The sequence below is a fragment of the Emydura macquarii genome, unplaced genomic scaffold (assembly GCF_026122565.2).
Source record: "Emydura macquarii macquarii isolate MOO-44397 ecotype Brisbane River unplaced genomic scaffold, CSIRO-AGI_Emac_v2 contig_71, whole genome shotgun sequence".
In the NCBI taxonomy this organism is placed as follows: domain Eukaryota; kingdom Metazoa; phylum Chordata; order Testudines; family Chelidae; genus Emydura; species Emydura macquarii.
In genome coordinates, this window is record NW_027130208.1 from 13100061 (window position 1) to 13113926 (window position 13866).

The following is a 13866-nucleotide window of genomic DNA, read 5'->3' on the forward strand; positions in this document are numbered from 1 at the left end:
TAGATACGTAACTCCTTAAATATCATCTCACAGCATACACACATCTCAGAATGATTAGGAGCAGTGCATTATTGGTTGTTGGAAGAGACCTCATATGCCAGCCTTTGGTGCTCTATTACACAGACATCAGACCCAGGGGATCCCTATAAACCACTATGCACCGTACCCCTTGGGCCCTCCGGGTTACACCTCCCTATTCTGCTGCCTTCTCAAAACTTCCTGCTGTCACAGCACCTTCCTCATCAGGACTTTCTAAGGTGCTCTCTTTCTATTAATATTAGAAAGTGCGTGTTGGCGGGAGAGGAAGAGGAGGGGGTTAAGGAGAACACATAGCTGGCGGGCACAGTAAAGAAAAGAGGGGTGTATAGGCATGAGGTATAATGGAGAAGGGGAGCCTGGGGGAAGCAGAGCAGGGGGACAGTGACGAAGACGACACTGAAGGGGAATTTCCGTCCCTCTGGCAGTCCTCCAAGAGGCTCACTGAGGACCTTACTTACCAGGGTTGGACACCTATTCCTATGCACCTTTTAAGGTCAACAGGAGTAAACATCAATTATGTGGAGCTTAGGAGATCCATAGGAAAGGAGGGAGGAATACCTCCCACAATCCCTTGCTCTCCCACAGTGTTGTCATGAGGACTTTCACCTTTAGGCCACAGACACTGATTCCACCTTAACTTCACCAGAATGAAGTCTTTGTCTGGGATATCATTTAATGATTCCTGTGTCTTTGTAACGAGATCTCCCCAAACCTGGTATAGGAGCTTTGAAGTCAATTAGTTAAACCACATTAAATCCCTGTCATTCAGCAGTAGAGTGGCCATAATTCAGTTTAGTTTAATTCACTAACGACGTGAATTAAGCTAAACCAAATTAAGGCCACTTTAATTCCAAATATAAGAGTCCTCACAGGGATTTAACGTGATTTAACTATTTGACTTCAAATTTACACCTTCAGTTATTTTGGATTAGTTTTCCTGGATGTCTCTATGCAGATTAGTCCTGAGATATACTATCGAGACTGTTACTTGAGTAGCTCCCTTATTAACTTTATATACACCTTGGAGTCTTTTCCTCAGCATCTTTATCATCAGCAAGAACATTAAAGCATACATTCCAAGAAGCCTTATTTCTAGGATTGTTCTCGGCTAATAGCCAATTATACCTCTTAATTTCTTCCAGCAACCTTAGTTGTTAGATTATTAATTCAATAAACAATAGAGCCACATTTGCGTGGTCAGGCAAACCACTAGAGACAGGCTGCATGTTTTGCAATGCTCCTGTCTGAAATATGGACAAAAGTATAAAGCATTTTTGTAATTCCTTATAGAATAAATATACTTTCTAGATGCAAGGCTTCTGAAAATGCATGTGTTTCTGCATCTGTGTTTAATCTGGACCTATTCTTCCATTAGTATGATTGTTATGTTTTTGGGGGGATTATTTTGATAAAGATGGGGAAAAATAGACCTTTTAGTGTTTACAACAACAGCACCAATCTGGAATAATTATAACGCAGTAAGCATCTGACAGATTGCAGGCACATTTGGCCTACTGTAGAGTAACAATATATACCGTATAATACCATTGTCACAATGAATTTCTTATCATTCTTTTCTCAAGGCAAGTTTCTTTTGTCTATTCTCAATTATGCTTCATTTGTTTTTATCACAAAATTTAATTTGAAGCAGTTGCTTTGCAGATGGGTTTAAAGCAATTTAGATGTTTCAGGCAAGAGGAGACAAAACGATTACTGGTATTGTATATATAAAATTAAAAGCCATTATAGTGTAGAGAGGGGAAATGAGCATGCTGGGAAAAGTTCAGGTATATGTGGAGTAGCAATGTGTGTGCACACATTTTGTACCCGAATAACACTTATCCCCATACCAATGGGGCCAGGTACCTGTCAGAATTGTCCTGACAAGTCCTAGAGGCATTTCAGCTTGAGTTAAATCTTCCCCTAGCCTTAGAAACCATTCACTTTGATGGGATCTCTTTGTGATTATCTCAAGTCATTGCAGTTTGCCTCTGACTGTGAGACAGTGACATTTAGCAGCTGTGGCACCAGATTTAGGTCGGAAAAGATTATCCCAAATTTTGCAATGTTGCTAAAATGTTAAAACGTTGTTTTTTAAATCACAAAATGTAAACTATAGGGAGCAGGGGGAGGAAATTAATTGTATGGTTTTCAGAGGGAGGATTGTCTCTCCAGCAGACTACATTGAGTAACTGTCACGAGGGAGCAGAGGGCCAGGAAGAGAAAAGGAAATCAGTGAGAACTAGTATGGACTTGGGATAAGGCACAGGACTGGGACCCAGGTGACTTGGCTTCTATTCCCATTTCTATCACAGACCATCTGTGTGACTTTAGACCAGTCACTTCACTTCTCAGTGCTTCTGTTTCCCTTTCCACCCTTTCTCTGTCTTCTCTGTTTAGGGGGCAAGCTCTTTGGGACAGGGACTATCTCTTACTGCATGTCTGTACAATGCACAGCACTGTGAGGCAGCAGCCTCATTTAGGGCCCCACACTACCACAATACATATTATAAATAGATTCAGCCTCAGGTCTGAAGCAGCCTCCACAGTCCTTGTGCCCCCTGCGTGTGTGTGTGAACAATGGCTAGAGGCAGATGTGCTGGCCCTGTTCTTGTCCATTCTCTGAGCCAACTTTGCAAATCTCTGTGACTTCTTTGGGAGACTCCAAGATTTTCTTGTGGGGGTGAGGCAGAGGCAGTGGAGAAGGAAGCAGATATTTTGGTTGATCTTGGTCCAGACTAACCTCAATCCAACCTTAATAAATAGAAGAGCTGGGGTTGGCAGTAGAAAGGAACAAACCATACCTTTTCTAGCAACGAAAATGCTGATTTTCTTAAATAGAGCTCTTCCCACTCACCCAAATGTTTTGGGGCTTCAGTGGTGCATACAAAATGGTGGGATATTATCCCGAGTTCTGTCACTTTCTTCCTGTGACACAATTGCCCCGAGGATGGTGGGTCAGTCCTGGAGATATCTTCCTGGTAATCTATAACAAGAAAAGTTGTAACAAATGAAAGTGAGTTATAGCCATGAAATAATAGTTTGGCATGTATGAGTTTCCCTTTGGAACTAATCGAGTGCAAGAATTAAGATTTTTGTATGGATAAGAAATACCCAAGTCACATATTGCTAGGTACAAGGCTGGTGAGGGCTGCCCAACAAGTGTTTTGGCAGCGTCTACAGATTGGTGAGCAAACTGAGTCTTTTAGTGATAGTTCATCTCTCTCAACTCATAATTAAAGAATAGCTTGCTATGGTTAAGTATCCATATATAGGGACATTTTGTTTTCAAGAGGTGTTCGAAGTTAGGTTCATAAGTCTATGTTTAAACACTTAATTAAGTGACCTGATTTTCAAAAAATGCTGAGCACCCAGCAGCTCCCTTGTGGGTTTTGGAGCCTTATTTTAGGCATCCATTTTTTGAACTCTTGACTATAATAGATAACTCCAGTTGCCATGTAATTAATTCCAGGTTACATAAGTAGTTAATGCATAAGCATTATTTTCCATATATTAAACTTGCAAAGACAGGTTTCAGAATGGAACTGGTACTAAGTGAAGTAGTCACAGGAAATTATCAATTAACACTCAACATTTAATATGTTAATTTACATGTTGACTACTGCAGCTAACTTTGCAGAAGATAATTAAGAGAGCCAGTCATATACCAAAGATTTATGCAGTTCAGTGGCATTAAGATCTGCTTTTTTATTATCTTCTTGACACATGTGCATTGTGTATGCAATACATAAGATAAACGTACATATAAAACATGCCATTAATTCAACAGGCACACACTATATTATTTATGACCAACTGCAGGGGTTTAACTTATTCATTTACTTTAGGTTCTATACTAAGTAAATCATTTTAAGCCCATGAACCAGATTACAACAAGAGGGTATCAAGATTTGCTACCATCCTGCCAAGTAGACAAGAATCATGATGCTTTCTAAGGAATATCCAGCAGTTACTGTTAGGTAAAAAGTAAAAGGAACGGTTGGATTCAAAGCTACTTACTGTTAATAAACTACAATAAATGAATTGCTCTGTTGCTTTGTGTGAGGTCTGTACTGAGAGATGTCTTCCATAAAGTCCCCACCATAAATACCAGAAGAAGAAGGTAACAGGAAATAGTGGCATGTGCTAGTCCTTCTATTACCCCACTTTCCACCAGACTTGACCGCAGAAACTGTGAAACCATATCCACCCAGGACTTTGATCTGTTGTTGTCTTTGTAAACTGTAAATTCTTTTGAGCAGAGTCTGTATAATTCCTACAATCTACAAGTCTGATCCAACACCCACTGAAGTCAATGGGAGTCACTCTTTTGATTTTAATGAGTGCTGGATGACTTCCTATGTTTGTGCAGCACCTTGCACAATGGGCCCCTGATCCACCATATACATATTGAATCATGAATAAAGGACCATTAAAAAGTTTTGTGCAGGGGAAAAACACCCTTCCATTTTGCTTTTGCAAGTGTCTTATCCATCAGTACAACTAAACAAGCATTTGCTTTCCCACTTTAACTGCTGGCAGCCTACATTTTAAGCTACTCACAACTGAAGAGAAAGTTGCATTTCCTAATGCTGGTTCAGATTCTCACTTACACTAAGGCCTCTTTATATGATCATAGCAGGCAAAGGATTTAGTTTTAGACATCTGCCTCCCATGGCAAGTCTGTTTGAAACAGACCATAAAAAGATAGCATATTTGCAAGGAATTGGCATAAATATTAAGGTAAATACAAATGACATGCCAGCACTTTTGGCAGGAGAAGTGTTTATGCCCAATGCAGAGCACACACTGAGCACTGTTCCAAGAAGTCTGCTTTTTTCAGGCAGTGCTCTCTGCCATGTGCTCCCCAGGATGAGAGCTAAATTCAATATAAATGTGAACTTGATTGTTTTAGCATGAAACACAAAGAGAACACGGCAAAATATCTGATGCACATTGCTCCGCGTTGTCTGTAAACTACTGCCCAAGTAGAAGTGTCTCAGAGGGGTTGCAATCAGCTGCTGAAAAGATGAAAAGAAAATTAGCAATTTGGTGACCTGAAGATAAGCAGCAATCTCTATAGCCAAAAGAACGAGGGGAAAAGAAGCAGATGGGAGTGTTCCTTTTGCAGCCAATGCAGACAAAAGAAGTTGAGTTTGTCCCTGAGCTGTTGCACAGCTTGGTGAAGTGACAGGAAGGAAGTGACTTGTTGGGGGGCTGCCCAGTTGGGGGCGCTTTCCCTCAGCTTCCCAACACTCCAGTGGGGCATGCAACAGCCAAGGAATAGACAGGCATTCAGGATCCACCCAGCCGTTCCCCTCCCGGCCCCCTCATCCTTGACGCACCCAGGAATACTTGTGTTGAGGCTCTCATGGTGGAGTGCAGACTTGGTGGGACAGGCCTTCTGCTCTAAAGGTGTCCTCTGGGGTGGGAGAGTTGTGATAATTGGGCCTAGAAATGTACACTAATTGTGAGCTCAATTGTAAAACGTTTGTGAAAGTTCACAAGAGGTCCATGTTGGGGGAGACACTCACCTCTTGCGAGACATCCTGTCGGCTGGGTGCTATCCTGCACTTTTTCCTTTTTCTGTTCCTGGCACTCCCTGTTGGTGGTTGCCTTCATCAGGCAGGTCTTCAGTGGCTCAGCCCTCCGGCTAAGTCACAAATAGTCTGAAGACACATGAAGGAACCCCTTCCAGGGTAACAGTCCAATAAACGGTTGGTCCTCTCCAGGGTCTTCAGCTCCATCTCCGAACCTGTTTAAGCGCTAGCCCCTTTCCTGAGCTCCAAAATGAAACGTCCCCTTCTTGGGGCTTTGGGCACTCTGCCAGTGGGGATACCCAGGCTCACCCACTACTCCGGGTCCCAACCCAGATACCCTACAAGTAGCAGCCAGGTGCTGCTAACTTCACTACTTGCTACTGCTGCATTCCCTGGGCAACTTCCCACTCTGTCCCATCACCTTTCTGGGTTCTCCATCTGTTCTCTGTTTACGCAGGGTTTCTCCCAGGCCTCCTTGCCCGGAAAGTTTTTCAGTCTCTGTCCTGATTTCTCAGAATCTTCTCTCAGGCCTCCTTGGCTGGTGAGCTTGTAACAGTCTCTGCCCCTTTTTAGTCAGGGTTCTTTATCCCAGGTCTCTGCACGTGGAAAGTTTCACAGTCCTATTCCTGCTTGAGCAGGATTTCTCCCCAGTCGCTTAACCCATGGAGTGTCACAGCCTTCCACTCCTTCTTCACCCTTCTGGTCCAAGTCAACAACTGCCTTGCTTAGGCCCTGTAGCTCCTTTTAATTGAGCCTGCTGAGCTCTGATTGGCTGCTTGCCTGCAGCTTTTCTAGGCAGGCCTGGAGGACCCACTTTCACTGCTCCTTTTCCTGGGGCAGGGTGTGATAAGTCTGCAAGGCCTCCCGTCACAATGTTATAATAAGCTATAACAACAAATGTTGATGGGAAAAGGTATGAAGGGGAGACAAAGACTGAATTAATCCAAAGAAGAAGGACTATTCATATAACTCAAGAACTGTGTTAAGATCATATTTGGTAAACAAGAAAATCTGAGTCTGGAAATTAATGAACCAAAGTTGGTGTGTTGGATATCAGGCCTATTTGGTAGCAATGAGGGATGGGCTATTCTACCCATCATTCCCTTTTTGGGTCCTTAAGAAAGACTGTGGGGAGAAAACCTGGCTACTGGAGTAAGTTTCACCATCATGTCTGCCACCCCAACCATTTTCTGGGACCCCAGACCATCAGCCTAATCCTGAGAGATAGGCCTGACCAGAGCAGGCCAGAGAGAAGGACCCAGATGACATCATCACCTTTACCAGATCTAGCTGAATCCCAAACACCACCTGAGATGAAAAAGGATCATACTTCAACAGCAGCCCCAAGCATCTCAGCTGACTTCTTTTCTTTTCCCTAAAAGAACAATTATTACCGTCTTTGATACCATCTAAGAGTCTGTCAAACAAGGGTTTTTTTACTTCTAAAAGCTTTCTCCAGCAAAAAGGGAAGGGGAAACAGGGGATGTTGTTAAAATAAAACCTTTATTCAATATATTTGAAAAGCTTCTGGGTTTTTTTTCTTTATCTTTAATAGAATGTTAAAAGGGATTTTTAATGATGTGTTTCCCATGGTACTGAGCAGGCTGAGGTCTCTGTATACCAAACCCCAGACCTAGTTTGACTGTGACTGAGTTATGTTAACACCTTTGGTCCATTTATTTAGTCTAAATTAATACAAGAAGTGGCTCAAAGGCAATCACTGTGATTTAGGACCCAGGACAGGATCTTTATCAACCTGGTGTCAGAATATCAGGCTAGGAGGTCAGGGTGAAATGTATCATGCAAAAGGTAATGTTTGGACTTTGATCTATGGCCTTGATAGCATGCTAATTTGGACATTCTTAGGAAACCCATTCCTTTAATGAGGAGCTCCACTACACTGAGATAATGTTGGCTGTACTTTAAGAGTTATTGTGTAGTCTGATTAATCCTGAACACGAATAGTTATTCTGGGAGACAATGTCACCTGTAGAGATAAAACTTGCACAAATTGGTGATAAATGACTGACACAAAGACTCTGAAAACACAAAGAGGCACGATGCCAGACTTAGAGGAAACTGGGGTGCAGTTTGGTAATGCACCATTTAGAGAAGGGGAGGGGAGGTGGGCAGTTCAGTGATTGTATACGCTATGAATGTTTTGAAGAGTTTTATTATGGTATCTCCCACTGGTGCCATTCTTCAGCAGAGAAGTATAAAATCAATAGTGGAGCATCAACATTTCCGTTGTAAATCCCATTTTGTTCAAAGGGTTTATAACTCAGCCTTGAGAATTTGCTTTGTGCTGCAGCTTGGCAAAAATAATGATTAACCTAGCAAAAAACTTCTCAAACACACTTTGGAACTTGTGCGCTCAAAACTGGCTTTGATTTTTTAGAAAAATGTAAGTTTGTAGATAATTAGCCCATAATGTACAGCTGCTTTGGGAAAGTATTAAACTTTCAGTATATGGAGATTGATTCTGATCTGACTCATGCTAGCGCATTATTAGTTGTATTACTGTAGCACCTAATGGCCAACTGAGATTTGGATTCCACTGTGCTAGGCACTGTATAAACCAGAGTAAGAGACAATTGTTGCCTCAAAAAGTTTACAGTTTAAATAGACAAGATAGGCAAAGGATAGGAAGGGAAACAGAAAAAGAGAGAAGTGGAGTGGCTTGTCCAAAATTACAAAGAAGGTCGGTTGCTGCGGGATGGGAATAAGAAGCCAGATCTCCTGGATCCCAGTCCAGTACTCCATCCACTAGCCAATGCTGTCTCTGGTGGAAAATAGGTGTAATTCCACTAAAATCAATGAAATAACACGAATGTGAAATTGGGTTTGAGACTAGAATCATGCCTAAGCGCACTACATGCAACTATATATACAAATGGGCCAAATTCTATCCTCTAATATATACCTGGGGTTTCCATAGACTTCTGTGTCAACCCAGATGTCCATCTGTGTACAAAAGTTTACCGACTCGACTGATCTCTCAAAAGATGATACTGATGTAGAGAAGTCATTGTGGTTTCATTGACCATAAGTGTCTCCAACCAAGAGAGACCAAGTGCACTAAGCCTATTGTACTACATTAGCCACAATGTTATTTTCTTTCCCTCTTGAAATCCTAAAAAAGTAGCCTGCAAAATATATTTCCTTTCAGAAGAAAGTAGGAAGAATGACTATAAGGTTGCAACACTGCAGCTTTATTACATAGATCATGCTTCATAAGTAGGGGTCGGAGGATGCTATTCTGAATGGTGTCATCAGCTGAAGAGTATGGCAAATTCATGTAGGTTTCAGAATGCACACCACAAAGCTGAGGAAGTCAGTGTAGCAATTTCACTGACTCTGCACAATGTCCCAGTGGCACCGCAGAAAATGCCATGTGGGGAGCAAAATTTTTAATTGAATGCCCTGTGTCTGCCAGCTCTTCTGACTTCCTGGTTTAACACAAGGGCAGACCACTCCAGCAATTCCACAGCCTGGAAGGATCAGGAGAATGGATACACTGAACTAATAAGTGGTCAAGGAGGCATAAATTGTACCAGAACTCTCGCATTGAATGACCTCATCAAGCCGGAACCAAAGCCTCTCTAGAAGGCAAGGGGAAAAAAGAACTTCCATTGACCTCAGTGGGTTTTGGATTAGTTCTCTAGATCTCACTTCAGGAAAGCAAAGGGGGGGAAGGCAAACACACTGAAGTGCACAACAGTCTGCCAGGGCAGATACCAATTCAGAAGAGCTAACAAGCCAAGGCTGCAGCCAGAAGACCGTGTGAATTGGGAAAGAGGAGTTGGCCCACAGCACCAAACATTCCCTCTCCCCTGCCCCTCCCCACAGACCGTGACCTAGCTACTGGTGGGTTTTGGCAGGAAAGAAAGAGAGAACAACAAAAGATGAAGAATTTTCCTACAATGATAGCTGCCGATTCTCATAATCCTGTGTCCTCTGGACCACCTTCAAGTTGCTTAGAGACGCTGTGGAACTTTTGCATCATTATCATCTGCTACTGCAGATATATTTCATCACCGAGAGATGCCACGGTTGTCTCAAGCTGTTCACCATGAGCGCACATGGACTTTTTAAGAAACTCTGACAGCAAATAATAACTCATTCTGAAGCCACAAATACATAGCTTTGTGTAAAATCACAATAACCCGCTTCTCATGAGTAAGGATAAGATTATGTAACGGAGCTCACGGAAGTCACAGATTCTGTGAGCTCCAGAGATCTCCGTGACATTTTCCGCTTCAGCCCTGAGGTGGCAGGGCCGGATCTGTCAGCCGGAGGGGCCCTGGAACTCCGAGCCCTGGTGGGCAGCAGGCTCCCCAGGCTCTCAGTCACCACAGGCAGCATGGAAAGCCCAGGTGTCGGGGACCCTGCAGCTCCGAGCCACTGCCCCCAGGCAATGAGCCACCACAGGCAGTGGGGTGACCCCCCCACTCCCAGCTGCTGCGGGCAGTGGGGGGACCCTAGATGGTAGGGGGACCCCGCAACTCTGAGCCGCTGGGGGCAGTGGGAGTTCCCAGAGCTCTGAGCTGCCACGAGCAGCAGGGAACCCCTCAGCTCCTATCTGAATGGGCAGCAAGGGGACCTTGGAGCTGTCAACAGTGCCCCCCCCCCTTGCAGCAGTGCTTGTGCTCTCACCCACCTGTCAGCCCCATTTTGTCAGTTATTATTATCTGTTTAGCAGTTATTTTAAAAGTCAGGGACAGGTCACGGGCATCCGTGAATTTTTGTTTGTTGCCCATGACCTGTCCCTGACTTTTACTAAAATTAACCGTGACAAAATCTTAACCTTATTCACGAGCCAAAAGTAATAATCGGCTTGTACTATGTCGCTGGCTTTAACAGTGCTTTACAATAAACTGAATGGGGATAACTTTCTCCACAAGCAGTGTGAATAAAATTATTAGTTCAAGTATCTTCCTGTAGAATTTTGAAAGAATTGGACTTCACCATATAAAATTCTGGCACTTCAGCTGTTACATGCCGTGGCACTTTCACACTTCCTACAACTGCCAGAATAATATCCTTTGATGCAAGACTGCTCTTTCTAATACAATGTAGCTGGAGAAATCAATATGATCCGCACTCCACACAGTACTGTGGGCTGTTCCGACAGTTTCAGCGCGTGGTGACCTGAACCTCTCAAACACATGTAAAATACAGTTCAAACAAAATGTACTGCTTGGGTAGCAGAGCAACAAATTTGCAACATGAAAGAATCAAGCCAGTTCAGGCTGGCCAGTTGAATTCCCTGAATCATGGATAATGAACAGAATTCTCATGTCAAGATCAGCTGAAGAGTTGAGAGTGGAAAAAAAAAGTCACCACAGAAGAGGAATGCAGCGTATACTGGCATCTGAATAAAAGAAACTTTTGATTCTCCAATGTGTGCTGTTGTACCTAGGCAGCATGGGCTACACTGGAGCTGGCCATTGCATGGGTGTACAAAGAGGAGGAATGGTGGTGATGAGAGGAACCAACTTCCCTTGTGCCTCCATGAAAGAGCAGGCACAGTGTCAGTCCTGCATTCAGGAGAGCATAGGAACAACTCCCTTCCGGTGCCCCTAGGAGTGCAAACTTCACTAAGGCAAAGGGGAAGGGTAGAAACAGAGCAACTTTCTGTTGAAAAACTGAAAAATTTTTGGAAGAAAACTGAACATTTCTGGGTTTTCAGCTGAAAAATTCAATGTTTTCAATGAAAATTTCTGGTTTTTCAGTGAAAATATATCTTTTTCATTTTCATCAGAGTTTTCTGGAGAAAAAAGTCCTATTTTACAAACAGTTCTATTCATAAATACATTTAAAAACAACAATGATTTGAATATATTCTAGGGTGTGATAGAAGATAGACAATACAAGGTCACCTAAAATTCACACTATTGTTCTGTTGGAGCCATGAACAGCCACCAAATATCTTTGTTATTAGAGGTGGCCAACATTTTTTGCACAAAAAATTCACATTGGAAAAATGTGGTTTTGTCAACATTGGATTTTTTGTGTGGAAAATGTCGATTTAGACTAAATGTTTTACTTTTCCAATTAGAAAACCCAAAATGAAAAATTTAATTTCAAACTGACATTTTGCAACAAAACAAAATTTTTAATTTTATTTTAACTTAAAGTGCTGTTGGGCTTTTTGGAAACAGTTTTCCATTTTTAATTCCCCCTTCCTGCATTACACCCTTTCCCCTTTTTCCAAATTGTAAGAAAGAAAAGAAAAGAAAGAAAGCATGAATAAAAACGTATGTTTAGATTCAGAGAAAAAATACTGCAGAAACCCCCAAATATTTCTGCTGAAAAATTTCTGTTGCCAATAGAGGAGTTCTCCCACAGAATTTGATGAGATAGAAAAGAGGTAATTGGTGCTGTTCGTAAAGGGTTAAACAATTTTAGTTTAACTTTATTCTCTGCTCTCACTGTTCCACTATCAATTTTGCTTCTGTATTAGTGATTGATCTTCACAAAGGTTGGGTCCAGTGCCATGCTTCCCCCAAATATGGGGATATTCAGATCCAGGGTTTCTAGTCTGGCTCTGGCAGAGAGAGGGGATAGCTTTAATGTCTGAATATCCCATAGTCCAGGTGGTATATGGATCCTGAGCACATCCCATATTTTGAAGGTGGCATTACAGATCCCTGGAATGTCCCACAGTTCAGGAGATGTGCTGATCCAGTGAACAGGTTTTGATTCAGGTCTCTCTCTATTTTGTACCTGGTATGTGATTTAAAATGGCTTTTGTGTGTCCAACTAACTGTAAAGATATAGGAATCAGCAAACTATGCTGTGCCAGCCTGGTGTGGGGATTGCAGAAAGTGTAAGCTTTGCTATTGTCTCCTTCTGGGAGAATATGGTTTGCTTGGCTAGTAGCGATTAGTGGACCTATTGAGTGGGCAATCAGACTTGTAAATGGGACAGTTCACAACAGACAGCAATCTGGAGACAGTGAAAATTAATAGTTCATGTTTCACTGATTTGATGTGGTCAAATCATCTGTAAATTATATACTCAGCTGTTTTACCAGTTAGTCATTATTCTATCACTTGATTGGCTGCCAATTCTATCCCTCCTAACCATATGCATGGTTGTAAACCCTGAAAGCAGCTGTCTCCAAAGCAAGCCAGCTCAGGAAGAATAGGAAAACAAATTATATAAAAGCAGATTAACTTCTGTTTAACATCTTTTAAAATATCCCCCCACCCCCAAAAGCCTCTCTAATCCTGCTTTTTAAGTGAATTCTGTCTCTTTATTTGTTATTCTTATCAGCGTGACTTGAATTTCAAGCATTAAACTTCACATTTCTGCCTATTATAACTGTAATCTGCAGTTTGTTAAATGGTGGGAACTGCTTTTTGCCCAATCTTCTGCCTTTGAGATTCATTCTTCCTGGCAGTCTGGTGCCAAGCATTTGGTTTATATAGTTCAGATGCTATTGACTGCACTGATCTCTAGTCATCACCACTGATATTCTATCTGTAAACTCAAGATTTTAACCTTGTAACCCTTAGGACACTGCACTTGTATGTGTTTTCTGCTTAGAATGGAACAGCGAATTCACTCCTTTCTAAGCTAATCAGAACTCAGGGAGTAGCTCTATTTTCTTTGTCAGTTATATATTGTACCTGCCTAAAAGTCTGTGGTCAGTAGGGCATCTTCATCATTCAAGGTACAGCAGCTAGAAACTTTTGAAAGTTGATGCCTTTGCCTACTATTAGTAACCTCAATGTGTGTCATCGGGTGTCCTGAATGTACCAAGTTTTGCGGCCTAGAGCTCAGCAAAATCTTTGTGAAAAAAGACACATCATTGGGATTCCCTGCTGAATTCTCTAATGAATGTTGCTACATGGTTCACTTAGATCAAGGTAGAAGGGTTGTAAATGTGTTTGACTTTTTAAAATGGATCCCAAGTAATTTGGGTAATTCCCATTTTGGGAGTTACCTACTGGTGTCCAGGTAACAAAAATAGCGAGCTCTTACATAACACTTTTCATCAGCAAATCTCAAAGTGCTTCACAAAGGAGGTCAGTATCATTGTCCCCATTTTACAAATGGGGAAACTGAGGCACAGAAGTGCAGTGACTTGCCTAAAGCCAAGGGCAGAGCTGGGAACAGAATGCATGTCTCCTGAGTCCCTGTCCAGCGGTCCTAGGCAACACTGACTTGAGTATGTATGGGACGTCATTCCTGGAAGGACCTACTCCCAAAGTCAATTTTTATGGGAAGGACATATTTCAGGATTTGAAGTTATTTGCTTTAATGTCTTCTCAAGAAA

General features: G+C 42.1%; 1 long non-coding RNA gene across 1 annotated transcript in view; it reads right to left on the bottom strand.

The window, feature by feature from the left end:
* Positions 1–2851: 2851 nt before the first annotated feature.
* The window catches only part of LOC137147879 (uncharacterized), a 175752-nt gene continuing 164737 nt past the window's right edge, over positions 2852–13866 (bottom strand). Inside the window, exon 3 of the long non-coding RNA XR_010918387.1 lies at positions 2852–3025. This is a non-coding gene — a long non-coding RNA (uncharacterized lncRNA). The remainder of the gene's footprint in view (positions 3026–13866) is intronic.